Here is a 10,088-nt window from a genome sequence, read left to right on the forward strand (position 1 = left end):
TTATGAAATTCCATTAAGGTTTGAACTAAGTTATTGATCTCTACACTTTATTTAAATGCAAAAATCAAAAGCCCTTTTAGCAGTAAATACCAAATGCGTTTTAAGAAACCTTTGTTAATTTTGAAGAAGAATTTGTCCAAGTCAATGAACAAAATGCCATGCAGGTTAGAGTTACTGAATCTTAAAAAATAAAAATAAAAATATAGTTCATCTTTATGTTAGTTGCGAAACATACCATTCATCCTTTGAAAACGGGAAAAAGTTTGGCATCCAACGAATATAATTAGAAGACTACCTATTGAGAAATACTTTACAAAACACCACATAGAAACATATGTCTTATAGCAACGAAAGACCCACTAAATACCTGTGGTTATATCAGTAGCTCTTGAACGGTTATCATATCTTGGTCCACTAGAGGTATCCATCGTGAAGCTCAAGGCGATTACAAATCAGGTGATAAGTCGATTTTTCAGTCAAGGAAAAGAGAAAAGGAATATGGCTTTCACAATTTGGAATATACCCGTTGTCACACAGATATTCTAAAACGGTCACCCAAATCATATCAGCTTCCGTAAACCTTTTTTAAGGGCTAACTTTACATTTTACCAATTGAAATATCTGATCTCTGATTCCAAATATTTCTTGTAAGCAACAGCCTCTTGCAAAGTAATCATGTTAGTGTATGCAAACTATGAAATATCGTATCAACTGGAATAAGTCCATTTGATGGTCCTGCTAAGACGTTATTACATAGAAATGGAAAGTTCAAGATAGGATAGCTGAAATCATTTTCTTTGTCTTTATGTTTAGTGCAAAACCACCTTAATTGGTTATTGCTGGATGAAATTCAATATGTAGACTTGGCTGTACTGATGGTATACTTTATTTCTAGATCGGAAGGGATGACTGGTATCAACATTGTCACCAAACGTAATTATTAAATAGAACATCCTTTCCATTTGGAAAGGGGAAGTACAAGGGTTAGTCTAGCTTTTAAGATATCTTCTTGAGAATCTCCAATATTGTGAAGTTCTTATTTCAACGAAGAAACGATGGACTAAAAGAGGCTTTTAAAAGAACGTGAATTGTCTGTTGAAAAACATAGTCCTCAAACTTAAAAAGTTTTTTTTTCAATTTATCATTCTAATGATGTCAATTTCGGTGACCTTTATGTTTAAATCAGGGATTTATTAAGAAAGAACGTTGAATTCCTTCCCACAAGATATTTACAACTACGTTAATGAAACAAAGCTGGACTGAACACTTGCACAAGTTTTACAGAACTGGAGGCTCTAAAGAACTTGTGTCGCTCACCTTGGCCTGTGTTCTTATTCAACAAAGTACACTCTTAAACATTATAAATGGGAATAAAATTCTCATTTAAATACCTCTGTTTTGGTAATCTTCATTGATTATCATTTAGTGTGTTTAGTTTCTTTTTTATCTTCTTCTGTTTTGCTCAAGACACAAATGAGGGTAAAAAAAATCCTCATTTAAAGACAAGCACTCCTTAAAAGGGCGACAGTCTACTAACTATGTACTCAAAATTTGATTTGTTAGTAGATCTTAGATAAAGGTAGATGTGGTATGAGTGCCAATGAGACAACTCTCCATCCAAATAACAGTTTATAAAAGTAAACCATTAAGATTTTGATTTTCTATTTATTACAATTCTTATCATTTGAAGGCAAACATATATACAAACAAGAAAGAAGTTAAAAATTGTCCTTTAAGAGCAATTACTCCAACAAGGAGTCTTTGGTTGATTTCTTCCATTTTGTCTTAATTATAGATGTTGCATTGTTGAACATTTTTATCAATTAAAGTTTCTATCTATCTAATATAGTTTTCAAGATAATAGCTACAATGTAAAAAAAAAAAATTGGGAATGTGTCCATAGCACACAGATAATGCCCCTGCTTTCATAAAATGCTATGACAAGAACAGTAAAAGTAATGTTTATGTTTGAAATCATAAAATTCAAATAAAAGTCAGATGAGTCCTGCCAAACCGACACATACAGTAGATCTTATCATCATTTCATACTCAACACATAATTACTATAGTATCTTACTAATCAATAATTAAAAAGAAGATGAACTCCTTCTTACAGAAATGTATACCTCTTGTGCAGACTTAATACCAAATATAATTGTCCTTTTACTCATGATAACTGACAAAATCAGGTGATAAAAACACTGAGATCAATGACACCAGACACAAGCCAGACATCTAAATATAATTTATCAAACTCTTCTACCTTCTGAAATGAAAAAAGTTGAGACCAGCATCCCTATTTCGTGCATTCTGGGACATATGATTTATATTCTATTGATTTGATCATTCAGTAATCAAGAAAATGTTCATGCTTATTTTAACAGGTTTAATCATTTAATGGACATGGAGAAACTTAAAAAAATAGACAAATGTTTTTTTTGTGATATAAATTGTGGTAGCTCTGAATTGATTCATAAAAAATACAAAGACAGGTATTGCATTATACTCTTATTAAGTTTAATAATCAATGAATATTCAAAACATAAGTTTCATCTATACAGATGAACTTCAATCAACATTCAGCACAATGTACAATCAAATAAAAGTTTATAATTTGTAACAATTTCAAATTAAACATAAATTATGCACATCAACCCCAGTTTCTTTTCAAGTTTGACTTTCTATAAATTTAATACCTATGAACATTTTCATTTGCATACAGAATTCTTAGAAGTATCAGTAGGTAGGAGATACATTAATTTAAAATGTAATAAGTTTTTCAATTTATTATCTTTTCAAATAAAATAAAAATGTGTGTCCATTTGTAAATGTTTGAAAATGTAACATGTCAACTTAAATTATGTTTCGAATTCAAACAACTTATTTATTACCACAGATCTAAAATGCAGAATTTCAGAATTCATCAAATTCTGAATACTTTCACCATTAAGGTTGGTATAAAAAAATAAGCCATTACTATGTAATTGAGGGGGCGTGCAAAAGAAACAATTAATTTTAATACATATTTATACAGATCATCTCTAAATTCAAAAATACTACAACTACAGGATTGTTTGACAACCTTGAATATAAATAAAAATAATGTAATCAGCATAAAATACCACCTTGATTACATATATACCAAACATATTCTGATAAATAAAAAAATATTAAAGGGACACAACTCCTGAAAACAACATATATTTAATTAAAAAGTAAAAATCTAAAATTAAGGGATAATTTGCATCAGCAAATATAAGTTAGCATCAATTGCTAGGAACATTAATCTCTATTAAGGGACAAATCTATCAATCAGTGATAATACTAAAATGAGCCACTTTAATTTACTATTTCAGATAAATAATTTAGAAGTAGAGTTATCTCCCTTAGTCATTTGATTTTGAAATAAGAACTAATTTGAGTAAAAAAGTCATATTCCCGATTGGTTTTACAAAATGTATCTTGAATTTCTGCAAACTAAATTTCTCTAATACAGTGTTAAATTGTCCATCTTCAAAAATTATCTTTACAATTCATAAAAAAAAGAGGAAGACTTTTGTGCACAGTAGATTTCCTTTATTTTGTTCTTGAGATTAAAGGTTGAACTCCAATCATAAAACCGTAAACAAAGAAGAAACAAATTTGACAAATGTTTTCAACTTTAAACATTTAGAATTCTAGGAGTTGGAAAACAAATAGTCTTGCATAAAGTTTTTTTTGGATTAATAAGGGGAGATAATTCAAGCCTTGAAAAACTTTAATCTAACAAATTTACTTTTACAATACATCTTCAAGTATATAAAAAAAGTACGACTGATATTTTAAGAATCAATCTTGAACAGTATTTCTTAAGTGTATTTTTTGTTATGTGTGTTTTAGATTGAAAAAATAGCATTTTCACATCTATTGTTGTAATGATTAAATCTTTTCTTTTAATTTCATTCAGATGGAGTTGCCTTGTCTTCTCTTTCTTGACAGTTGGTCAGCTTGGGTATTAATAAGTTGATTCTTTAATTCACTGAAATAATAAAGACTCAATTTATTTAAATAATAATTTGAAATTCAAATACATGTTTGCTTGTGACAATTGTTTAGTGCTACATAATCAATCAAAATAGAATGAAATAAATTGTCTGAATCAGTAAAATCAGCTCCCTAACAGATTGTACATGTATTTGCCTATGAGACAACTCTTTACAAGAGACCAAATGATACAGAAATTAACAACTACAGGTCATCTGCCACTTTTGTAATATTATAGAATAATTGTCTACTTGAAACTTTTATTTGTCCAATTGGATATACTTATTGTTTACTTTAATATGTGATAATTTATTTAGATTATGTGCAATGTAATTTATCAAAATTTGGGAAAATGAATGAACAAATTATTCATTGATAAAAGGTGTGTATACATTGATTTATTTTACATTTGTATACACTATTAATACTTAAGACGTGCATATTATCCTACCATAAAAAGCTGACTGTAGGCAAAAGCTGTGAAATGACCACAATTAATTTCATTCTTTAGCTGTAGTACATCTGATATCTGAACACTTTTGACGTCAATTTGGATAATCTGTGGAAAGAAAAACAAGATTTAGATATATAGTTAGACACACAATTTCATGAAAATGATGTACAATTGAGAATCAATAATTTAGCATATGACTTTAATTATCACACCATAATGAACATGTCATGTTATTTATGTTTTTCTATATGTGACTGTTCTAAGTCAGCAGCCTGTTATCATTGCTGAATATCATATATGTTTTTTCTTCTTTTTTCAAAGTTACTTCATGTTTTAAGGTGCTTATTTCATACTATTTCATGTGCTCCTTTAGAAGATTTTTGCCTTGAAGACAGGGAGAGCAATGGAGAATTATCATAAGAAATACAATTTTTCTGGCTTTAAAATCTCCTCACAATATTTGTTTGCAATTACACATCTTTAAGGATACAGACCGGTCAGTAACATTTTGTGCATACATGTAGACCAAATGGCCCTGTAAAACAAAATCAAGTTTTTCTTTAATGAAATATATCCTAAAACTCCTGGACTTGTAGATTGGACACAGACATTGGGCCATATAAATCAACATAGACCTCTCAAAGTGTTTTCTACATCCCTATACCTGTTTATTGGATCAAGGCAGTGGAAGCAATCATCCGTGTTGCTAAGTTCATTTTTGGTGGTGCTTATTATATTTTTTTAATGAAATATACCACAACAGACCTCTGGACTAGAAGATTGCCCCACATGTGCGTTTCAAATCATCTTAGACCCAAAAGAGTGGGTTAGACCCCTTAACCTATCTGATGGACCACTGAGAGGAAAGCTACCTCCCATGGTGCTTAGTTTGTGCCTGATGGTGCTTATATTTCTCAAATGAAATATACTACAACAGACCTCTGGACTAGAAGATTGAACCACATGAGCTTTTCAAATCATCTTAGACCCAAAGAATATGTTAGACCCCTAAATCTGTCTGTTGGGCCAACGAGCGGAAAGCTACCTCCCATGGTGCTTAGTTTGTTTTTCTTGGTGCTTATATTTTTCTTTAATGAAATACACCCTATGAGAACCCTTAACTTAAAGATTAGACCACAGTCGTCTGTTGCCCAATAAGCCTACAAACCAACTTAGTACCCCTAACAGTATTTAGACCCCTATACCCATCTGTTGGACCAAATGGAGGGAAGTAACCTCCTGTGGTGCTACATTTCTTTTTGGTGGTGCTTATATTTTTCTTCAGTGAAATATACCCAGAGACCCCTAGCCTAATGAAGATTGGACCACAGTTGCCTTTAGACAGGCCTTACAAACCCCAAAGACTATTTTAGACCCACTACCCATCCTTGGACCATTGTGAGGGAAGCTACCTCTTGAGATGCAAAGTTTGTTTTTGGTGGTGCTTATATTTTTATCAAATGAAATATAATATAAAAGACCTCTTGACTTGAAGAGTGGATCAAAGTTGCCTGTGGACCAATGAGCCATACAAACCAATTTACAACCCCAAAGAGTATTTTGACCCCTATACCCATCTGTTGGACCAAAGGAAGGGAAGCTAACTACTGTGGTGCTAAGTCTCTTTTTGGTGGTGCTTATATTTTTCTTTAGTTTAATATATATCCTGAAACCCTGGACTAATGCATATTGGACCACAGTTGCTTTTGGACCAATGATTCATGTATACACCAAAAGACCCCAGGACTTGTGTAGATTGGACCATATGAGCCTGTAGACTAATGAGCTTAACAAACCAACTTAGACCCCGATAGAGTACTTTAGACCCCTATACATGTCAGTTGGACCAATTGGAGGAAGGCTACCTCCCGTGCTGCTAATTTTTTTTTCTGTGGTGCATATATTTTTCTTAAATGATATACATGTATACACCAAAAGCCCCAGGACTTGTATATATTGGACCATATGTGCCTTTGGACTAATGAGCTTAACAAACCATCTTAGACCCCAATAGAGTGCTTTAGACCCCTATACACGTCAGTTGGACCAATTGGAGGGAAGCAACCTCCCGTGCTGCTAATTTTTTTATTCTGTGGTGCATATATTTTTCTTAAATGATATTCATGTATACACCAAAAGACCCCAGGACTTGTGTAGATTGGACCATATGAGCCTGTAGACTAATGAGCTTAACAAACCAACTTAGACCCCGATAGAGTACTTTAGACCCCTATACATGTCAGTTGGACCAATTGGAGGAAGGCTACCTCCCGTGTTGCTAATTTTTTTTTCTGTGGTGCATATATTTTTCTTAAATGATATACATGTATACACCAAAAGACCCCAGGACTTGTATATATTGGACCATATGTGCCTTTGGACTAATGAGCTTAACAAACCATCTTAGACCCCAATAGAGTGCTTTAGACCCCTTAACACGTCAGTTGGACCAATTGGAGGGAAGCTACCTCCCGTGGTGCTAAGTTTTTTTTCTGTGGTGCTTATATTTTTCTTAAATGATATATACACCAAAAAACCCTAGGACTTGTGTAGATTGGACCATATGGCCTGTGGGCTAATGAGCTTAACAAACCATCTTAGACCCCAATAGAGTGCTTTAGACCCCTATTCATGTCAGTTGGACCAATTGGGAGGAAGCTACCTCCCGTGGTGCTAAGTTTTTGTTCTGTGGTGCTTATATTTTTCTTAAATGATATATACACCAACAGACCCCAGGACTTGTGTAGATTAGACCATATGTGCCTGTGGACTAATTAGCTTAACAAACAATCTTAGACCCCAATAGAGTGCTTTAGACCCGGGTCATCCCTATACACATCAGTTGGACTTATCAGAGGGAAGCTACCTCCCGTGGTGCTAAGTTTTTTTCTGTGGTGCTTATATTTTTCTTAAATGATATATACACCAACAGACCCCAGGATGTTCCTGTAAACTAATGAGCTTAAAAAACCATCTTAGACCCCAATACAGTGCTTTAGATCCCTATACACGTCAGTTGGACTAATCAGAGGGAAGCTACCTCCCGTGGTGCTAATTTGTTTTTCTGTGGTGCATATATTTTTCTTAAATGATATACATGTATACACCAAAAGACCCCAGGACTTGTATATATTGGACCATATGTGCCTTTGGACTAATGAGCTTAACAAACCATCTTAGACCCCAATAGAGTGCTTTAGACCCCTTAACACGTCAGTTGGACCAATTGGAGGGAAGCTACCTCCCGTGGTGCTAAGTTTTTTTTCTGTGGTGCTTATATTTTTCTTAAATGATATATACACCAAAAAACCCTAGGACTTGTGTAGATTGGACCATATGGCCTGTGGGCTAATGAGCTTAACAAACCATCTTAGACCCCAATAGAGTGCTTTAGACCCCTATTCATGTCAGTTGGACCAATTGGGAGGAAGCTACCTCCCGTGGTGCTAAGTTTTTGTTCTGTGGTGCTTATATTTTTCTTAAATGATATATACACCAACAGACCCCAGGACTTGTGTAGATTAGACCATATGTGCCTGTGGACTAATTAGCTTAACAAACAATCTTAGACCCCAATAGAGTGCTTTAGACCCGGGTCATCCCTATACACATCAGTTGGACTTATCAGAGGGAAGCTACCTCCCGTGGTGCTAAGTTTTTTTCTGTGGTGCTTATATTTTTCTTAAATGATATATACACCAACAGACCCCAGGATGTTCCTGTAAACTAATGAGCTTAAAAAACCATCTTAGACCCCAATACAGTGCTTTAGATCCCTATACACGTCAGTTGGACTAATCAGAGGGAAGCTACCTCCCGTGGTGCTAAGTTTTTGTTCTGTGGTGCTTATATTTTTCTTAAATGATGTATACACCAACAGACCCCAGTACTTGTGTAGATTATACCATATGTGCCTGTGGACTAATTAGCTTAACAAACAATCTTAGACCCCAATAGAGTGCTTTAGACACGGCTCATCCCTATACACGTCAGTTGGACTAATCAGAGGGAAGCTACCTCCCGTGGTGCTAAGTTTTTTTCTGTGGTGCTTATATTTTTCTTAAATGATATATACACCAACAGACCCCAGGACTTGTGTAGATTGGACCATATGTGCCTGTAGACTAATGAGCTTAACAAACCATCTTAGACCCCAATAGAGTGCTTTAGACCCCTATACACGTCAGTTGGACTAATCAGAGGGAAGCTACCTCCCGTGGTGCTAAGTTTTTTTCTGTGGTGCTTATATTTTTCTTAAATGATATATACACCAACAGACCCCAGGATGTTCCTGTAAACTAATGAGCTTAAAAAACCATCTTAGACCCCAATACAGTGCTTTAGATCCCTATACACGTCAGTTGGACTAATCAGAGGGAAGCTACCTCCCGTGGTGCTAAGTTTTTGTTCTGTGGTGCTTATATTTTTCTTAAATGATATATACACCAACAGACCCCAGTACTTGTGTAGATTATACCATATGTGCCTGTGGACTAATTAGCTTAACAAACAATCTTAGACCCCAATAGAGTGCTTTAGACACGGCTCATCCCTATACACGTCAGTTGGACTAATCAGAGGGAAGCTACCTCCCGTGGTGCTAAGTTTTTTTCTGTGGTGCTTATATTTTTCTTAAATGATATATACACCAACAGACCCCAGGACTTCTGTAGATTGGACCATATGTGCCTGTAGACTAATGAGCTTAACAAACCATCTTAGACCCCAATAGAGTGCTTTAGACCCCTATACACGTCAGTTGGACTAATCAGAGGGAAGCTACCTCCCGTGGTGCTAAGTTTTTTTCTGTGGTGCTTATATTTTTCTTAAATGATATATACACCAACAGACCCCAGGACTTGTGTAGATTGGACCATATGTGCCTGTGGACTAATGAGCATAACTAACCAACTTACAACTCCAAAGAGTGTTTCAGTCAACTATATCCATTGGTTGGACTAACAGGAGCGAAGTTACATTATTTTTGGTGGTGCTTGTTACTTTTTTTTAACGAAATATACATTTACCATAGTAGACCTTTATACTTAGGATTGGATAAAAGTGTTTGCAGGTTAACGGGCCCTACAAATCAACATAGACCCCAAAAGAGTTTTGTAGACCCATCTTCCTGTTTATTGGACATTGTGGTGGAGTTAAAGCTATCATTTGTAATGGTGAGGTTTTTTTGATGGTCCTGATATGATTTTTTTTAATGATATTGGACCCCAGCCCTGGATGTTAGACCTTAAGACAGATGCTTCTTTCTCTGGTGCTTAGATCATTTTTGGTGGTGCTTTAAATTCAACAACATTTTCAATGAAAAAACATTCCGGTAAACTTTTAAATTGGACAAGATATCCCGTCAGGGACTTTTTAATAATTATTTGAACCTAAACAGTTAACTAGACAACCATACATGCCTATAAAATGTGGAGCGCAATGTGGGCTAATCAAACCGGATGTTTTGATTTATTTGACCATGCGCAGATATAACTACGAGTTTTCGATCCATAACAAAGAAAAAGCTAGAAATAAATCGAAAAAAAAATGACTGAGACCTTGTCTCAACCATAAGACAGGTTACCAGGAAAACAATAATCCAATCAAACGG

At 34.4% G+C, this 10,088-nt stretch overlaps 1 long non-coding RNA gene across 3 annotated transcripts; it reads right to left on the reverse strand.

Annotated features, from left to right (window-relative positions):
- Nucleotides 1–2,495: 2,495 nt before the first annotated feature.
- LOC139496204 (uncharacterized) lies at nt 2,496–9,963 on the reverse strand. 3 transcript variants are annotated; one of them, XR_011657560.1, is made up of 3 exons: nt 9,898–9,963; nt 4,475–4,582; nt 2,496–4,018 (listed from the first exon to the last, which is right to left on the reverse strand). It is a non-coding gene; the product is annotated as an uncharacterized lncRNA (long non-coding RNA). The 3 variants fall into 3 exon arrangements; XR_011657562.1 differs by having other exon boundaries at nt 9,894–9,938; XR_011657561.1 differs by lacking the exon at nt 9,898–9,963 and adding an exon at nt 4,972–5,615.
- Between the last annotated feature and the right edge of the window lie 125 nt (nt 9,964–10,088).

This window comes from Mytilus edulis, chromosome 1 (genome assembly GCF_963676685.1).
Source record: "Mytilus edulis chromosome 1, xbMytEdul2.2, whole genome shotgun sequence".
NCBI classification, from domain to species: Eukaryota; Metazoa; Mollusca; class Bivalvia; order Mytilida; family Mytilidae; genus Mytilus; species Mytilus edulis.